Genomic DNA, 20,369 nt, shown 5'->3' with positions numbered 1-20,369 from the left:
GTTACAATTTTATTATTTAATTGATTTCAAGTGCATATATTTTGAAAGAAATTTTCCAAAGCAAAACTTGTTTTCCTTGAGATTGGTTCCATGATTTCTTGTTCATATGGCTCTTTCATTTGGGCTGTCTGTTCTGTGACAGCAAGTGGAAATGTTTGCCTAAATAATGTATATGCATATTATTTTTGTTACATAGCAACAGTTTTTTATCTTCGTATCAGCAACGCATGCAGTTTTGTTTGTTTCTCCTCCAAACATAAACACACAATCCTTTTTACAATGAAAGGAGAATCCTGGTAAGAGATGGGGAGAGGTGTGAGGCAAGCAGCAAAGGTGCAGCTGATACAACCACAGGTATTTTTTGCAGCACGACCTAAGAGGGGCTGCATCAGGCAGAAGCTGTGCAGATGTGGCTTTATCTACGTTGCCTTCAAACAAATGGAAGGAGATAAAATGCAGTTCTGATATTCTTCTCCTATGAACTTATGGCCTGATCTGTATTGTCTTCAGGAATGTGCCTTTTTGACACATGGGAACAAGGTCCCTAAGTCTAAAAGCATCTATTGAGCTCCATCAAAGCTGGGTAGGGACAAACCTCCAGATGAATCAGCCTTCTTACAGCATGAGTCAGCTGGATGTTGGGGATTTTGTTGGCCTGGTCTGACTTGGTGCTTGGATCCTGGATGTGGTGTGAGCAGGTGCTCCAGGAAGGCCACCTCAGTCTTAGGCAAGGGTGTGCACCTACCTGGGGAGGGATTCTTGCCAGAAGTCCAGTGAGTTGTAAGACTGGCCTCGCTTTTTCAGCTCCTGCTCCTTTTCTGGCAGAAAGAGGAAAGACTTCTATTACAGACCACAGACCCTCAGTATTTACAGCCCAAGACCCCCACAATCGGATTACAGCATGCAGAGCCAGAGGTCATTCTTCAACTAGAGAAACAGATCATAATGGAGCCTCCTGCGATTTTGCACCAGTAATTAAAACCAACTGCCATGTCAGCTATTAATCTGTGCCAGCCCTTTCTATCCGTACCCCTTTCTATCATCGCTCAGTTTTTTCCCTTCCTTTCACTTCTGTCTCCCTCTCCCTAAATGGAGCTGTCATATGCTGCTTTCTACCATCTCTCCCCCGACCCCATTCCAAACTGGCCTGCTCTGCCGGCAGCATCTTATGTTCCAGTCCTTTCCAGGCACTTTTTTAAAAAGATGTAGCTGTCCTGATTCCTACTCCCTCGAGAATCACTTTGTCAAAAAGATACCTGGGCCATTCTGAGGTCTATACATTATCAGTTTTAAGGATCACATCTTCAGCTTCTACCTTGAGTCTTCTGGCACTTAGCATCTTTGACCAGGAGCCTCATTCTAAAGTGAGCATTTAAGGCACTGTATCCGCTAAGAAGGGAACATACCCTAGAGGGCTGAAGGGCATTCTGTTGCCCCAGGGCTGCAGAGGCAGTGTCAACAGTACCTCGTGGATCAACAGAGAGGAGTGGCTCTGTTTGCCACACGCCTTTTGAAACCTTTTTTGGTTGTAGAATATTGCTTCCAGTTTTCAGTCAAGTATCTAGAATTCCTAATGTCAAAAATTCAACGAAAAAAGAAAGTATACAATTTTCTCTTCTCTTGTGTCCTGACCCACATCCTCCTTCTCATGAAGAAAGGCCTCAGCTCTTTCTCTATGGCCGTAAGAATGAATGTTGTAAGGCTTTTCCTTCTGAGGGACCTGGATGAAACTCCAGAGATAGGGCATCAAAGTGCAACTCAGTAAAATCAACTTTGTTGAATCCCCCTGATGGAGAGACTACTCAGCTACCCAAGATCACACTTTCATAACCAATGAGAACATTCCAAAGACGTGACACAACAAACACATGTACACATACCAATGACAACAGCAATTCAGGATGCCTAAAGGAGTCTTTTAGAATTTTATGTTCCTTCTGACCTTTTGTTTGAGATACAGAAATTCCCAAACATAAAAATCTAGTGAACCAGCTCGAGCTGCTTGTCAAAATGCGGAGTGGAAACCTCAGCTTACTGCAAATTGGTCTAATTAAGCCTTATTAAACTTGATACCCCAGGGTGAATTTTTATCCCTAGCACAAAGGATGAAACTGCAGATTTCCACATATAATGCAGACGAATCTGATGCTTTTATGGGTGAATTCTCCAAATAGGGATAGGAAATGTGCCAGGGACAGCATCCCTGAAGCACATGGGGACGTATAATTGCTCTGTAATTGCAGTTTTCATTTGGGCAAATTAAATGGAAATGAAAACAAAAGCCGTGTCCCCGCTCGTCTCGGCAGCCCCAGCTCAGGCGGGGGAGGGGATGGGAGTTGTCAGAGGTGCCGCTGGGCTCATAGCTGCTCACCGTCTCCCCTCCCCCAGTGCCTCTCGTCTCACTTCTTTCCTCCTTCCCTGAAACCTCAGCCGGGATCTTCACGGAGAGAAAACTCCCATCAGACAACATCCCCCTGCAAAGGGGGCCGTGTTAACTTTGAACAATCAGCGTTCATTCGAATGTGACTGCTTGCCTGCTGTGAGGACCCAGGGTCCGCTGGAGCTAGAATCAAATGAGGAGAGTGTGGAAGAGCTGACCTCACAATACAGGACATGCTGCGTGTCCTTCCACTGGTCACTGCATCCTCTTCAGCTGCTCCTTGGGGCCAGGAAAAGAGTCACTCACTCTGGGAACAGGGGGAAATGAAGACTCATATGGCTGGAGTCTGTGGGTGTGGGGCACCCGCCACACCTCAACAAGGGACCCATGATGCCAAAGAGCCTACTCTTTTCTGCACACCATGTTCTGACTTTGACTCGAGTCATCCAACTGCCTCTTTGCTGTCTCCACTTGGAAGTCTGATGGGCCACGCAGGCTTTCCTATGTCCTCTCTAAGCTGCACTCAATATCCATCCGCCCATCTGCACCTCCCCTCCTTTGGTCACCTACATTTCAGTGCCATGGAGTATGTGTCTTGGTTAGGGCCTCAGGCGAGGGCTTGCCTGGAGGAAATTTATTTTGGGAGAAGAACCCAGGGAAAACTGAGGGTCTCAGAAGAGTAAAATGGGAAGAGGGAACTCTGACACAAGGGATTTAAGGTTGAGATGGTCACTGCTGTGGGCTCCTGAGGGATCCCCAAAGGTCCAGCAGGTACTCTCTAAATAAGTGTGCGTGTTACCCACCTGCTCCAAACCACCATCTGTCCGATGTTGCTCCTGAGGTGTGAACTTACTGGATTTCCAGGTTCCCCCAGGCAGCTGAGTGCCCTGGAGCAGAAGACAAGAGCTGCAAAGTGCAGCAAACTACACCCGCGCCAGCTTGTTGTCACAGCAACTGATGGAACAAAAAGGTGAGTGAAGAGGTTATGAGAGGGCGTAACACCTGAGAGGTATCCTGCCTCCCTACTTTCTCTTCACCTCACCTTCCACTCATGAGTAATTTCTGTCAACTCTGCTCCTAAAATACATCCCAAATCTGACCATCTCTCACCATCCCCACAGCCATTGCCCTGGTCCAAACTATCAGCAACTCTTATCTAGACTATGGCAATAGTTTGCAGATAGAGCCCTCACCCACTATTCCCTTCCCTCTCCCCCACCACACAGCATACATAGCAGGCAGCAGCCAGGGTAAACTTTTTTCTTTTTTCTTTCTAATTTTTTTTTTCTGGCTTCACCCGTGGCATGCATAAGTTCCCAGGCCAGGGATCAAACCTGCTTCACAGCAGCTACCCAAGCCACAGCAGTAACAATGCCAGGTCCTTAACCCACTGGGCCACAGCAAGAACTCCCAGGGCAAACCTTTAAAAACTCTTATCATAGCATGCCCTGCCCCCTTTTAAACCCAATGACAACTCATTTCAAAACAAAATCCTAAATCCTTTCTAGCACCTACAAAAGCCTGTATGTTCTGACTCTTTTCTCCATTTCTGAATTCATCTTGTACTTCTCTACTCTTCTCTCACTGTTCCAGACACTCCGGTCTCCATCAGCCTCTTTGCAGTTTCCAACTTCCAGAAATGTTCCCACTTCCAGGCTTGTGCATTTGCTGTTCACTCTTCCCAGAATGCTATTCCTTCCCATATTTGTATATTTCACTCTCTCACCTCATTGAAGTCTCTGCATAAACATTACCTTGTCAAAAAGTTTTTGTTCTATCATTTCTCTATGACAGTACCTTTCCCTGCAACAATCCACTCCCCGTTCCTATTTGTCTCCCTGTCTAAAATATTATAGATTTATTCCTTTGCGTTTGTCTTAATTAGATGTTAGTTCATGAAAGCAGGCATTTTGTTTATTGACATTAACTCTGGTGCCCCAGAACAGCTGCTGACTCACTACAGACAGAATTGCACTCAACAAGGATCCTCCAGCGGGATGAGTGGCAGACCAATCTAATCAGATACTCCCTTTTGTGCACATCCAGGGAAGGTGACTGTGGAAGGGTAGAAGGTTCTGGAACCTGGGGTGTATCCTGAAGGATGCTGCACTCTTCATCTATTGTGTTCTTCATTTTTCCTGTTGTGTGGTGCTGGGGTCAAGATGGCAGCATGGTCAAGAGGAAGATTCGAGTCATGACCACCTGAAATCTGAGTATCTTTACCAAGATCCTCAACATCATTGAGGGGAATCTCAGTGCCTGCGACTCTTCCTCCTGCCCTCCAAGAATCTGACCATGGAGGCATGATGTCAATGAGAGCCTTCTGGAGAGCTCCACCACAAGCCTTCTCTGACTCAAATATGCAGTGTCTTCTTTGGGATCGACCTACCTGCTTCTCCATGCCTGGAATCACTTCACCCCAAGAGAGGACAGAGGTAAAATTGTCATCAGAGTACTACTTTAATTTAATTTAATTTTATTTATTCCACGGCATGCAGAAGTTCCCAGGCCAGGGATTAAATGTGAGCCATAGCAGTGACAATGCGGAGTCCTTAACTGCTAGGACACCAGGGCACTCCCAGAGTACTAATTTTAGATTTCAGCTTCTCAAGAAGGGAAGGAGGAAAGGCAAGTAGATGGCTTGGTGTTGGGTTGGGGAAGAAACTGGTGAGAAATGTAAGGACCTGGCTAGGTATGGAGATACTGAGTGAACCAAGGTAGTGGCCTACGGCAGTGGGCATAAATGGTTCACGGGCCAAAGCTGGCCCACTGATATTTTTTGCAGATAACGTTGTGTTGAAACACAGCCATGTTCACTCCTTATGAATTTGTCTAGGACCATATTCACACCACGAGCACAGAATTGAGTATTTGTGACAGAGACAGTATGGCCACCATAACTAAAATATTTACCATCTGCATCTTTATAGGAAGCGTTTACCAATCCCTGACCTAGTGGGAAGGACCACGTACTGGAAACCCGATTCATCAGGATTCTAGTCCTTGCTCTACAACTTCGTATTTATGTGAGCAACTGCTCTACGCTCACCGAGCTTCAGTTTTTAACTGTTTGTATGGCACATAATTTGGGTTAATTGACATAAATATATATTCCTTTGAAAGTTCTTAGCCCGGGAGTTCCCATTGTGGCTTAGTGGTAACAAAGCCAATCAGTATCCATGAAGATGAGGGTTTGATCCCTGGCCCGCTCAGTGGGTTAAGGATCTGGCATGGCTGTGAGCTAAAGTGTAGGTCACAGACACAGCTCGTATCTGTCATTGCTGTGGCTGTGGCTGGCAGCTGCAGCTCCGATGATTCAACACTTAGCCTGGGAACTTCCACATACCACACTGTGGCCCTTTAAAAAAAAAAAAAAAAAGTTCTTAGTCTGAAGGAGGTACTCAATATACAATATACACTGGTTAAACATAAGAAAGAATAAATTAAAACATGAGTGTATCCTCTGTGTTCTGTCAATTTCACAGGGTTACAGGGACCATCACATGAAATAAGAACTAGAAAAATCCTGAAATCTGAAATTCTCTCTCCATGACCATTAAAACCAAAGCCCAGACTAGAGCTCTGCTGTCTACCCACAGCTGCACCACGGGTCCTCCATGGGCGACCTTCCCTGACTTGGGATATTGAGGAAGAGCCTGGAGCTGCACCTGAGGACACCTCTCAGGCTTACTCCAAATCATACATGCAACGGGGGGAACTTGAAATTAGGGTTGGGTGGAGGTGGGAGGGACCATCTGAAGCCCATTTGCTCTTCTTTAGCTGACCAGCCTTTTTCTCTGGAAGAATCTTTGGGTTTTGTTTTGCTTTTTCCTTCTACTCAAAGCACCCCTACCTATTCCTGGTGATTCGGTAAGGTGTCTGTATCCGGCACCCAAGGCAGGGAATTTTCAGTTAGAGAAAACTAGCTTTACATTCCTGGCTCCTTATTAACATGTAGTGTGACCTTGAAGAAGTTGTTTAATCTTTCTGAACCCCTGTTTCATCGACTGCAAAATGAAGACAATCCATCCTCATTAAATCGTCATGACAATTTTAATGAGCTCGTATACCTCCCCCCACTATCCCTCCTCGTCCTTTATAAAAATAGATCACTTACAAATTAGATGTTTGAAAGTCTGAGGCAGCCTATTGTCATTTCCAAGGGATAAATTCCGGCAGGCTGAGTGCCTGATTTTTTTTTTTAAACTTTATATATATGAAGTTTAAAAAAAATATATATATATATATATGATATGGGGGAGTTTATCACTCACTTCGTTTAGAACAAACTCCCACAGGTCTGAGGCTGTTTAAAACAGAAACATATTTAAATGTAGACAGAGATCATAGAAGGACAAAATCCTCACTCAGATGGAGCCAGATGCAAGAATATTTAATTAGGGGGCAGATAGACAGGAATCCCTAGGTGCCCTGGGCGTTGTCTCCATTGCGTTTTCTGTGAAAGGCCTATGCCAGGAAAATTGCAGAGAAGCCAAAAGTCCCTATCGGAGTAAACTAAAAACTCCAGATACAGGAATACATCACGTTTTTTGTTTGGCAGAGAACATTTTTACTTCAATGGCTGTGAACCTAAGACTGCGATCTGGAAAACTCTGATAGCATATCAGCATGATTTGGGTCATGCTATGTGGTGCATCACCCATTTGATAGAGCTCTCCCTCCTTCCAGATAAGCTCACTGCGGGTTAGAAAGACAGAGTGACTCACCCAAAAATATGCAGCCAGTAAATGGCAGAGCCAGGAATTGAAAAGTCCATTTGACTTACCTAATTTCCCCAGCCACCTGGAAGCCTTCCCTCACAGTGTGGCCACAGAAAGTAGCTATTCTTCTGGGTCCAAGCAACCTGCTTATTGCCTGAGGGAGGAGCAGGTAAAGAGGATTATGCCAGCTTCAGTCATCGCCATGGAACATGAAGACGGTTAAGGAACCCAGGCCCTTACAATGGGGTTTTGAAAAACAAGTAGGAAGTTCCGGACCAGTGGGACAGAGGAACACACATGCTGGCAAGGCAAGGGAGAAGTGAGCTTAACGGAGGACCTCAGAGACACGCTCTGCCTTCCTCACTGCAGGAGAAAGAGGCTATACTTTACAGTGAAATAGCCCTGCTCTCAAATCCAGAGGGTGGGACCCAGGGCATGGGGCCTGCAGGGCTGTAGACCTCAGGGCAGGAGCTGAGGGACCCAGTGAGAAGTCAGCCAGGAAGCTGTGCAGCGCAGAGTCCTTGTTAGGATGCGGTTGGGTGTTGGTTCTCTACCAAATCCGTTCATGTGCTGCAAGAGACAGGGCTAGAATTTGGATACCAGTTACACTAGAGAGCCTTCTATAGCCGAGAGCATACTACAAACAGCGCCAGATATGTAAAAAAAGGACTTTTGTGGCTTTGGCCGTATGTCCCTGCCACTTCCCTATCTCTACCCTAGCTGTCACTGAGTCACAAGAATCAGAGACAAATAGAGGAAACGTAGCTTTCGGCCTAGGGGGTTACGGCTTCGATATGTGAATTAAGGGAGAGAAATCAGTCTGTAACAGCGGGCTCCCTCTGACACTGTACAGGCAGGGGGGTGGGAGGGCACCTTGTTACTGGACGTGGGGGAACTGCAGGTTCTCTGTTCAGCCTGGGGTGGGGGAAGGGGCACTTTATTACTACTGCTGGCAGGAGGAGCTGTTAACGCTTCCCACTAGACCTTTGCTGGCACCATCCAGGCTGGGAAAGGGTGCTCCCCACATGGCCTCCACTGACACTGGTGGGAGCTCCCTATTACCACCAGGTGGGCAGCAAAATCCCAGTTCTCAACCTAGTTTTCTCTGGCACCTCCTCACCCCCAGTAGGAAAGCTGGGCATCTACTTCCACCTGGTGAGCATAAATGTCTATGCTTCCCAGTGGGCCTTTGCCATCAAATTCTCTGTATTCTATACAGTAGAAGCAAATCACTAAGATCTAGCCTATGCCCAGGAAAAGGTATTTCAAAAGGGTCAGGGATGATTGGGAGCCATGTCTGGACGTATCTACACAGGAAGCAGGGCATTGGTTAATAGCGCTTAACTAAAAGAATTACTCACGTCAGAGCCAGTAAGAGGTTGCAGGAATCTCCAGGTGCAGGAACTACATAAAATGCAATGACTAAGCTGACATCTGTGGAGGCTACTCTTTCTCTCACAGGGAACAGGATCTCTTAGGGCATCTCTACATTTCTGGTCTATGATGCTATGCTCAGCAACCAGGAAACCAGTCCAGATATGATACTGTGTTACTTTATCTGGATTCCCATGTGTTTTCTAGGATATAAAGTGTCAGTATTAGACCATTCATTAGTTTCACCATTTACCAGTTATATAATCTTGGACAAATGACTTGACCTCTCTGAATCTCAATTTTTTCATCTTTAAATGGGTATAAAGGGGAGTTCCCATCATGGCACAGCAGAAACGAATCTGACTAGTATCATGAGGATGCAGGTTTGAGCCCTGGTCTTGTTCAGTGGGTTAAGGGTCTGGTGTTGCCGTGAGCTGTGGTGTAGGTCGCAGACATGGCTCAGATATGGTGTTGCTATGGCTGTGGTGTAGGCCAGCGGCTACAGCTCCGATTCGACCCCTAGCCTGGGAACCCTCATATGCTGCGGGTGTGGCCCTAAAACATAAGGGGGGTATAAAGGGAACTTGCTATAATCCTTAAGGTTGGCTGTAAAAGGAGAAGATAAATTCCTCATGGCAAATCCTCCTTTCCTTATCAATGCTGGATTCTTCCCTTTCTTTAGCAAAAATTTCAACGTGCAGAAATGACTGAAGTAGGGCAGAGAGCTGTGGGTGTATAAAGAAGAGGGAGGCTCTAGTACTGTGAGCTAGATCTTTGCCTAAGAATTTGATTTTTTGAAGCTTTTAAGAAAATTATCATCTCAAGATTTTAGAGTTTCTTTGTTCAGGCAAAAATTTCCATAGTCTCTATTGCTTGTGAAAATCCTTATTCAAAAATAGGCCAGAATTCCTTCAGATAAGTAGCCTGGTTTCTCATATTATTATTTGGATAATAAATAGATGGGACTTCCTAATATGCTCAATAATTTGGAAAAACTCAGGTGACATGGATACACCAGGAAGAAAAATAAAGTGATACTAAAAATAAATGACTGGAATTTTGCTTCTCAGTAAGATGGAATTTTGAAGGGCCGTCCAAGTTTTCTTTGAAGAACAAATGAAAAATCAGGTTAAAACATATAAGAATAATTGGTGTAAAGGCAATGGGGATCTGCTGAAGCAATGAGGACTTAAAGGGCTAAGACTGGAGAGATCAGAACCACAGAGAAGGGAGCTGAAGAGTCTGTTCCTGTCTTTTTTTTCCTGTGGCCATTTGACTGATTCTGGCAAGGAAACAATGCTGGGCATCCAGACTGGCTCAGAGAATCAGGAAGATGGATGACAAAATTAAAAAGAAGATAATGAGGAATGAAGAGAATAACATCAGAGTCATGGGAGACGGAGCCAAGACTCCCAACATACAAGTGACTGGTGTGCTTGTAGGAGAGTAAAGAGACAATGACGTATGAACAATATTTGAAAAGTTAATGGTTGAGATTTTCTTAAACTGGTGAAAGACGTTAACTTATAGACCTAAGAAGCATTAGTAAATTCTGAGCAGATTGTTTTAAAAAATATACCTAGACCTAGGTATTTCATTATCAAGTGTGTAAAAGCCAATGACCAAAAAATTTTAAAAAAGTAAACACATTGCTTTTAAAGAGACAACGATAAGACTAACAGCTGACTTCTCCATGGAAACAAGGAAATACAAAAGCCAGTGGATTCTAGGGCTTTCATACTTTACTGAAAGAAAATAAATGCCAACCTAGAAGTCTATGCACAGCAAAAGTATCCTTATACATGAAGCCAAAATGTATTTATGGAAATGTGTTTTCAGAAGAACAAAATCTGAGGTATTTTCTCGTCAGAAAACATGCACAAAAGGAAATTCTTCAGACAGGAAAATGATCCTAGGGGAGATGCATGAAAACGGAGAAAGGAATGGAAAAACAATAGGAAGAGTAAATACGTAGGTGAAAAATACCGACTGTAAAAAACAATATCACAATATCTTATTCTACACACACAGTGAACGAAAATGCATAAAGACAATAATATACAAAAGATGAGAAGAGAGGTAAACGCAGTGAAAGGGTTTCTGGGAAACCTATAAAGTAAAAATTTCTATTAGACTTAGTTAAGCATGCATGTTGAAATTTCTAGGATAACCTCTGAAAGAATCGTGAAAACATCGTATAAACTAATGACTATAAACTAAGAATAGAGAGGAAAAGTGGACACTAATAAAGGGAAAAAATGACTGTTTTGTTGTTGTCATTGCCGTTTTGCCCTTTAAGGCAGAGTTTTTTATTTCTTAGATTTTTATCCTTAGAAAATGATTTCTTTTCATTTTCTTTTCTTTTTTTAGGAAAACTTCTTAAAGGAAATTTATTCCACATTAAAACATCATACATAGAAATTTTAAGTTTTGCCCTGGAAGGTAAGGTAATCCAGTGAGTCCTAAGAAGAAGGAGTATAAAAATATGATGCGAGGCCAGTGCCCCGGGTAGGATGCGAACAGGAAGAAATATTTTGTGGCTGAGCTGGTATTATCTTCAAACCTTCATAAAGTTGTGGAATGCACAAGGGTGGGTGAACTAAAGAGGAAGAGGCTACCCCTGGGACTAATCAGTCCAGCCGAGTGAGCACAGCAGCTGCGGAAGGTGAGACAGTGAGGAGATGCTGAGAGTTAGCCAGAGCTGGGAACCCCAGCAAGCAGGCCCTGAGGGAGCCACCCCCCTCTGGGGAATTCTCAGAAATCCTTCTGATGTGATTGTGTATGTGGTGTGGGATGAAGGCGTCACTGAACTTCCCCTGGCGCTTGGGGCTTACACTTTTTTATTTGAAAATTCAAGTCCCTCCCAGAACAGGCAAGTTTGGAGGCAGCTGGCTCTGCACAGACTGTGTTTCTGCCTGCTGTAGCCCTCAATAAATTCTACTGTTACCATTTCAGCCTCCGCAGAAAATAAAGTGGGTTTGATTCAAGTCCTCTTCCATCTCCCCTCTCCGTTCTCCCACCTCTACTGAACTGCATGGATGATGTGAAGTTAGGGAAATTTATCCGCAATCGAATGTGGAGGCTTAATTACCACGGACAAAAAACCACTAATGAGGAAACATTATCGTTCACACACGAAGCTGTTTTGATGGAAACTAATTTATGGCGAGTGTTCCATCCTCCAGGCTTCATTAGAAAGGGTCTCTGTCTTTCTGGCTTCCTCCCTCCCTCCTTCCCCTCTCCTTCCTCTACTTTCATTAGCTCAATCTCACAGGAAATCAAAGGGAGCAGATAGCACTTTCCACACCTTTTATAGAAAAGGAAGCAAGGAGGCAGCCAGGACTGGCTCCCGGCAAAATGGCCAAATTACAGGGCTTTCTTTGGGCGCCTCTCACTTTTCTCTTTGGCTGCCTTCTCCTCATAACCTCCCCCTCTCTCCCTCTGTCTCTCTCCCATCTTCTCCTCGCCCTCCCTCTACTCTTTGATGGTTGAAGCCTCTCTTCTGCCCTCAACAAATCTTCACCCATGCTCTTCCTTTACTTATAAATAAGAATCTGACCGGGGCGGGGGTGCTGGCCGTCTGGATTGAGCACAGGGGTTACATGCCTACAGCTCAGGAAAGGAGGTGTAGCCTTCAGGAGGTGGGGACCCAGGTAGGATGCGGTAATAAGTCAGAAATCAAAGCTGCCTGGAAGAAAAACATCCAGCGGGATGTCCAGGGGCTATCAGAAGAGAAGCCAGAAAACACCAGTCAGTGACCAAGACAAAGAAAATTACAGTTAAACAGCCTTCCTTTATCCCTGTTTTCATACAGCTTTTCTTTCCCAGCTGTTTTCCTGTCAAATCAGGAATAACACCCACACCTTGGCCTTTGGGGCTCTAGGTGGGCATGGCTGAGGCTGCTGTTGGGTGCCAAAGCCCAGAGAGGACCTCCAGGAATAAACGGGGTGGCGGCTGCTCCAGGGTAAGGAGGAGATGGAGGTGGGGGACTCCTGGTCTCTGGGGACTGTGACACAGAGGAAGGGAGAGAACTTAGCCTAGGGCTAGGCAGTGCGCCTCTCCTTCTAGACCCAAGCCTACGGAAATGTCTCTTCATTTTTGTATTCTCATTTCTTTCCCAGATCTTGACAGATACCACACAGGCTCAAAACTGTGAGTGCAGTAAAAGAAGAAAGAACAAAATGAAGGAGACGTCTTTCTCCTAAAGTGATTTATGCCAATATTGCATCGTTTATGTTGCTCACTTATATTCTGGCCCTCGGGGCTTGCCTACAGAAGCTCCTGATTTCTCTTCATCCTCACCTCTGCATTGGCAACTCTCAGAACCAGGGCAAACGTGCATCCTGCATGTCTGTTCCCAGAACAGGGGGACAGGCGGAGGGCAGGAGTCCAGGAGGACCAGTAGCAGAAGCCACTGAGTAATCGGGAGGCTAGGTAATGGAGAGTGAGCTGGAGAGGGCTGGTGGTCCCATTCAAGGCTAGCTGAACATGGCTAGGGTCTGGGGCAGTGTCACCAGTTCTGCCACTCCCAGCCTGCCTGACCTTGTACCAGTTGCTCCTCCTTTGTCAGGTGAAGCCATCCAGCCATAGTAGCAGTGGCAATGCCAAGGTCATGCGGGGGACAAACCAGGGAAGGTATATATGTTGCACGTCACATGCCAGCTTCCTTCCGTTTTAGTGCTGGAGGACTGGCCCTGGGAAGTGAGGAGATGGGAGGGGGAGCCTCAGGCTGTGAATCTGCTGATTCTGTTAAAGCGACGGAACGCCTTTGACTGGATGCAGACACCTAGGTCCAAGGAAACCTTTGGAAATATTTCAAACATCAGACAATTCTCTTCTGAATGAAACAGAATTGTGAGTGGTGAGTAAACCAATTCCACTTCCTCTTAGTGGCAAGTGAGGAGGTGAGGTCTCACAGTTATCAGTGGTCCTTTTGGAGCTAAGATCACTTTCATGCGCAGGAAGAAAGAGCCCCAGGGATGGATCTGAAATGGGCCAAGCTCAGATTTCCCCCAGGCCAGGCTGGAGCCAGTGAGACCCCCAGGCCTGGGGTATGGTGCACGCTGCCTGACCAGAGTCTGATCGCTTATCCAGGCCAATGATCTTGAACCAGCTTTCTCCCCACTGCACTGGTCCTGCTAACAATAGTTACTCACACTCTGTTGTCATTAATGGAAGATTGCTGGGGAGAGTGTCAGTGCTACCTTTCTTTAATTCTTTTTTCTTTTTCTTTTTTCCATGGCCCAGTGAATAGGCTTCCGGAGGAGACGAGCAAAGCATGGCTCTCGTTGCTGGATGATCGCACAGCGGCTCTGTTTTTCCAAAATGATGGCATGGCTTGCCAAGAATGAATTAAATGTTTCCACAGAATCATTTGCTTCGCTCCTAATCGGCTCTGTAAATTATTTTCCTTCCTCCCACTAGTTTAAGAGGGACATACTGGCTCCCTTGGTCAGGCACCTCAGGCTAGGGTTTTGGGGAAAGGAAGAAATAGAAAGCCATGAGAGGCCCTACTAGAAAGCTAGGGGGGAGAATGGAAAACTGGGCTGAGGCTGGCCTTGGAGCACTAGATAGGACAGAAAACTCATGGATGCTCCACCAGGGCTGTGGTGACAGAGGTGCTGGGAAGGAAAGATTTCTGGGTCATTGGCCCTGGGACACAAAATCACCAGTGGGAGTCACAGATGCCAATGCCGTGACTTGCTCCCTCTGGAAAATCCTGGAAAGTGGGCCCCATGCCCCAGGCTCAAGAGCAACTTCCTAGGGTGTCTCACTCACTGTAATCTTCCTCCTGGGTGCCCTCCTGCGTTGCCATGGTGACCATCTGCCAATGCCTCGACAGGTCTGGGTACCAAGCATTCCTGCTGCTGAGCATACGTCTCCACTCTGTTCTGGAAGTCTCAGGGGGCTCCTTTCTATTCCAACAGGCCCCACACCAAGAGAATGGGAAGACTCTCCCCTTCCCCAGCGTGTCATACTCTTCTGGAATCATGAAGCCGTCCCACCTGTGCCCTTTCATGTCCAATGCGTCTTTAGTTATTCTTCCCATTAGAGTTCTCTCTTCTGTGGACTCATGCAGTGGGAACCAAGCTGGAGGCCAATCTGAATGACACAGTTTGGGGCCATACCCATCTTCCCTCTTGTCTGTCTTGGGCATCAGCCCCTTGTTAATATTTGCACATGGCACTTTCCATTAGTTCAGCATCATTCCCTGGGACATTACTTCAGCTTCCTGTTCTCCAAAAAGGTAGGGAATTTTTTTGGAAGGACGGTGGCCAAACTGTGTTTCTCCCAAACTTCCTCTTTCTCCTACATGAACAGATCCTCACTGGGCTAGTCTTACCAATGCAGACAGCTATGAAGAGTCAAAGACTCACGAATTGGCTAGTGTGGCATCCTATGACACTGACGCCATGGCACTGCTCTCAGTTCTAGTACAAATGGTGGATGTGGCGAACAGAGCAACTTTTTCCTGGTAAGCCTCAGAATCCTCCTCAACACCAAGCATCAAACTGCTATTATCAGTTCAGTGGGATTGCATCTTACAATGACCCCTTTCTGTCTTCCTTAGCTTAAGATCCCTATTGCGTCTCCTCTCTAAACAGCACATCCATGAACACTCGAAATTAACATATTTAATGCTGACTTCCACAGCTTGTAGAATCCACCCTCTGCCAGGGGGCTTGCAATTTGTCTCCGATACATTAAAACATTGCAAGTATACTTGATTGGGGGTGGTGAGTTGCTAGAACACCACTTTATTCAAGATAGAGTTTGTCTCTTTTCAGAGTTTATGAGTGCATCTCCTATGACTATTCATGTCTCTCAAGGGCTAGGGGAACAGAGATTATAGTCTAGAATGTATTGGTCTGGGTAAGTTGTACCTATCCTGAGAGGCAGAGAGGACAACCTGAGACTTATCTCCTACAGTAAACCCTGTCATAACCTGGCCGATCCCTGGCTATAAAAACAGCTCTAATAACCACAGTTCCTGCCACATGGATACTTGTTCCCTGACACAGAAGAAAAGGTGATGATTTGCAGCTCAGTTATTTTATGAGTTACCTTATATTTTGGGTCCATTAATAGGTGCCAAAGGTGGGGGGATGAGCCAAACTAAATAGAAGTTTAATATGTGGAACAGCTAAACATTGTGTTCTTCATTAAGGCATCAAACAAATAACGACAAAAGCAAGCAAAAAAACAAAAACAAAAAACCTTTAGTTCTAGTCTTTCTTGAAATCTGAAATTCAGTTATAGAGCTGACAGTTAGGAACCAGCTCCTTCTGACTTTCTCCCCTCCTTTCCATTATGGCATGGGTCCCCTGCACTGATGTTTGGGACTTTGAGATTTGACTGCCACTCTTCCCATGCTTTTTCATGCCCCTGGCACTTGTTTCCAATCCGGGGACTTCATTAGGGCTCCACGGTCCAGTCCCATGCTGCACTCAGGGGCTTGTAAGCATCTCAGGCCTCAGGTCTGCTGATCCTCCTCTGATGCTGGCCCTCTCTGGATGCTTGCCTGGTGCCTCCAACCCTGCTCACAGCTCTGTCCTGGACCCTGTATCAGCATCCCCACCTTGCCTCTCTGCCGACGGCTTCCAGTGCTCCAGGGTTAGGGCTAGGGGCTCTGTACTGAGTTTCTCCAACTCAGCTTCGGTTTCCTTCTCAGGCCCAAGTTAGTCTGCCACTCTCCCCAGGCTTCGGCCTGACTCCCTCTTACCCACATCGGTTGCTCCTCTCTCCTTGCAGTTGGGATACGATGAAAATATTGCTTCCCCAGCCTTTTCTTTGCTTTCCTGTTCCTGAAAACAAATTCACTTATTATTTTCATCTCAAGTGAGCTGTTGCTTAGTCTAAGGGATAGGTAAAGGGTGATGAGACTAGCATTCTTGGGCAAGTAATGAAGCTGTAAAATAACCACGGCCTCTTTTTTCTTTCTGGAATGGTAGCTGCACTCTCCCTTAGAGGTCTACTCTTTTTTTCATTTTGCTTTGTTTTGTTTTTTGCTTTTTAGGTCTGCACTTGTGGCATAGGGAAGTTCTTGGGCTAGAGGTCAAATCAGGGCTGCAGCTGCCGGCCTACACCACAGCGATGCCAGATCAGAGCCAAGTCTATGACCTACACCACAGCTCAGGGCAACGCTGGATCCTTAACCCACCGAGCGGAGCCAGGGTTGGAACCCACATCCTCCTCACGGACACTAGTTGGATTCACTGCTGATGAGCTACAACGGAAACTCCAGATTTTTACTCTTGAGAGGTGGACCCATTTATTCCACCTTACGATCTATCCTTTTAAGCAAAGACAATTTTGAGAATGAAGGAGATGTTATTAATAATTATGCCAGAATAACAGAATAAACCAGGACCAATATGGGCAACAGTTATATTCTCATCTTGACCTTGCCTTTAGCAGCCCACATAGAGCAAACTTCCCTTGGCCAGGGCCTGTATCTGGGGTCATTTCTCTTGAGAGTGGTAGACAGATATGCCGGCCACCATATGCCTTTAAAGGAAGGAAGATCTTCTTGCAGGTCTTGGATTGACTCCTCTCTAAACGCATGGACCTGACTAGTAGTATCTTTGGTGATGCGTGGTTTCCCCATCTGTACAATGGTTATAATGGTAACTGTCTTTAAAGATTAAATAGGACAACATACATAAAACATTTGACTTGGGATATTTTAATAAATTCTAGTTTCCGTTTCCATTTCTTCATCTTTCCCTTAATGAAACCCACGAAGCGTGCCAACTCTATTTCCACGTCCTCTCCTTTAAAGGGAAAATGGTCTGTGATCTGCTACTCAGTATTCTATCTCAAAATGGATTCCCAACTTTGCATTCCTAACATCTTCTAATGTAACAAATAACACGGCTGAAATTGGATACATTAAGTGAAGTGATTTTAATGTATGAGACAGAAAGAGAGATTTAGTTCATGATCCAAATATGCACGAATACCAGATGCATTCAGAGAAAGATGCTGCTGGAGGATGCAAATGAAAATGATGAATCCTGCGTTGGGACAAAATTGAATGAGAAGTTGGCTAATGGTTTTAGGGTGAAACCTTTAGTTCCAGACCACCGGCGTTAATTCCACACTGAAAGCTATTATGTTCCATGCTGGCTGCTGGGAGAAGAGACTGAGAAAACCAAATATAATTGCTGTGGAGAGAATGTTCTCAGACAGCAGTCCTGTGCCTTAAATCAGTCCCTCACACACTCTCTACCTCAGTTTCCTCACCTGCAAAATGGGCACAACGATATGAACGTAACAGGAGTGTGATGGGAATGAAATGAGAGCCCTGGCAGTGTCGACTGTCAAAAACAAACACCAGTTTATTTTTTCTTCTTTAGGAATTTGGATTGAATCTGGAAAATCATAGATCCTTGCACCCCTTCTTTTAACTTCAACTAGCTTTTTCTGTGGAATTGAATGAAAATTTCTTGTTTTTAGAGCTGCGAAGCCTAGATCTGTAACACTGACTGATTTCAAGTGAGAAGTTGAAATCCTCAAGACCCTCACCAGGCCAATTTAAACCACTGGCCCCTCAGAATACTAGTTTTGTGGGACTTTAAAAAAGTAGTGGTTCCTTCAAAAATGGGATGGGTGTTCAAATGTCTTTGAGAAATGCTGGGTAAATTAAACAGGTTTCTTTACTGCATGGCAGTTCAAATATTTAAATAAACTAACATGCATGTCCAAGATGGGGCCGTGTAATGTACATTGCCTTCCAAATGAGCTGACCATAGTCTCCATATTTTGGGGGGGATATTTTTAGAGACCCATGATTCTTAGTGTGCTCTGGCAGGCACCCTTCTCATAATTTTCATGGATTTGGAAAAAAAATGTTTACATTATACTATTAAGCAAAAAGCAAGATACTAAATTTCACATATTGTAAAATCGCAACAATGTTAAAATGTATTTAAGGGACTGGCAAGAAATACATCAAAATATTAACACATTAACTAAAAGCAGTGATCTCAGGGGGGAAGAATTTGGGTATTTTAAAAATCTATTTTACTTACAGTTTCTAATTTTTCTACAATGAACATATATTTCTTTTCTAAACCAAAATTTTTACTTTTTTTTTTCTTTTGGTTACACACTCTCAGAAGGGATTGTTTCTTTTCCAAACACAACGCTGGATCCACCTGAGTGAAATATGCCTTTCACTGCATCCTGAGAGGACAGAAGAACCATAAAAAGCCTTTAGAAGCCCTTGAGGAATTTTGAAGATGAAATAAAGATTATAAACCACAGAAAAATACATAAAGCTAAGCTGTAAGAGCAGTAAAGAGAAAAGTAGGGGCAAGGGAGACTGAGTAACTAAAGAAAAAAATAAGAAACACAGCCTTGGAGTTCTCGTCGTGGCACAGCAGAAATGAATCTGACTAGAAACCATGAGGTTGCGGGTTCAATCCCTGGCCTTGCTCAGTGGGTTAAGGATCTGCGTTGCCCTGAGCTGTGGTGCAGGTCGCAGGCAAGGCTCGAATCTAGCGTTGCTGCGGCTGTGGCCTAGGCCCAGCAGCTGTAGCTCTGATTTGACCCCACTAGCCTGGGAACCTCCATATGTCGTAGGTGCGGCCTTAAAAAGCAAAAAAAAAAAAAAGAAAGAAAAGAAAAGAAAAAGAAACACAGCCTCTCCTGGAAAGGAAAAAAAAAGATCATGGTCAAAAACAATGGGGAGATTTTGTGAGAACCTACCAAGGCAAGGAAGAAGCTCACCAACAACCCACAGCCAGGGGCCTTCGAGAGCTTCCTCCATCACAACCTTTATTTCTGCCTCAGGCCAGACAACTTCCGAATCCTCATGGGACTATTTACATAAAGACAATACCTGGGGATCCTCTAAACTTGAGCTCCTCAAAGCTGTGTCAGGATCATGAATGGGTGAGGCCTGACAGGGAGCAAAAGCAGGAGAAAGAACTGTCTGTAGATGGAGTTGGATGAGTAGCAGGGAGGTGTGAACAGTTTTGCAAGCTCCATGGATTCTAAAGGCAGCAGTCTAATCTACTTTGAAGATCTACTACAATGTCTGGGTTTAAATCTTGGCTCCTCTGCTAATACTTGTCTGGTTTGGGATACATAACCTCTTTGTGCTTTAGTGTCTATGAAATGGAAATAACAGTAATAACTATCTCATTTAGTTGTTTTGAGGATTTAATGACATAATATAGATACAACTCTTAGCAGTGCTCCCTTTATAAATGGTAGCACTGAGACAGAATACTAACTCAGGTAGTTAGTGCAGGAGCATGGGCTGTGATACATTCTTCTGATATGGATATTGATTAACATTTGTGGCTTAAGGGTTCCACAGGTCTTGTTTTATTATGGAAAAGCGCATTCCCCACAGGCTTTGTTTATATAGTGTGTCCCCCCAGCTTCTGCCATCTTTGTCCTTTTCTTTCCTTAGGTTAAGTCACCATTCCTCTCATTCCTTTTTTATCAGTTGAGGAGTGGGCAGAAGCTGGGGGGACACACTCAATCTCCCCCACAAACACAACAAACCCCCCCACATCTACAGGTTAAACGACTCCCACAGAACAGCAATTAATCGCTGGCAGAAGAACCCAAACTCCAAGAATCTCGTGACATAACTGGGTAAAACAAGAGAAAAGAGGAGAGTGAGAGAAGGGGAATCGGGGCTGGACGGGCGCTCCCGAAAGGGAACTGCAGGGGAGAAAGGGATCCCACACCCTGGAAAGTCACCTACTCAATGGAAGGATCAACCGAATTGGAGGGATCTCCAGAGGCAGAGAACAGCACAGCAGTAAGTCTGAGATTTGAACAGAGTGAGAACTGAACAGATCATTTGAGCTACTGGCACAGTCACCAAAAACTGAGACGTTTGGGTGGGGGCTGGAACTGAGCCCTCGGCTCCA

General features: G+C 45.0%; 1 long non-coding RNA gene across 3 annotated transcripts in view; it reads right to left on the bottom strand.

Annotated features, from left to right (window-relative positions):
• LOC102163798 overlaps window positions 1-20,369 on the bottom strand; it is a 64,021-nt gene that overhangs the window by 28,927 nt on the left and 14,725 nt on the right. For all 3 annotated transcript variants that reach the window (XR_002340518.1, XR_002340517.1, XR_002340516.1), the window contains exons 3-6: window positions 7,167-8,678; window positions 3,184-3,334; window positions 2,599-2,687; window positions 746-818 (exon numbers count right to left, since the gene is read on the bottom strand). This is a non-coding gene — a long non-coding RNA (uncharacterized LOC102163798). The remainder of the gene's footprint in view (window positions 1-745; window positions 819-2,598; window positions 2,688-3,183; window positions 3,335-7,166; window positions 8,679-20,369) is intronic.

The sequence above is a fragment of the Sus scrofa genome, chromosome 18, assembly GCF_000003025.6.
Source record: "Sus scrofa isolate TJ Tabasco breed Duroc chromosome 18, Sscrofa11.1, whole genome shotgun sequence".
NCBI classification, from domain to species: Eukaryota; Metazoa; Chordata; class Mammalia; order Artiodactyla; family Suidae; genus Sus; species Sus scrofa.
This window is presented reverse-complemented; position numbering and strand designations above follow the sequence as displayed.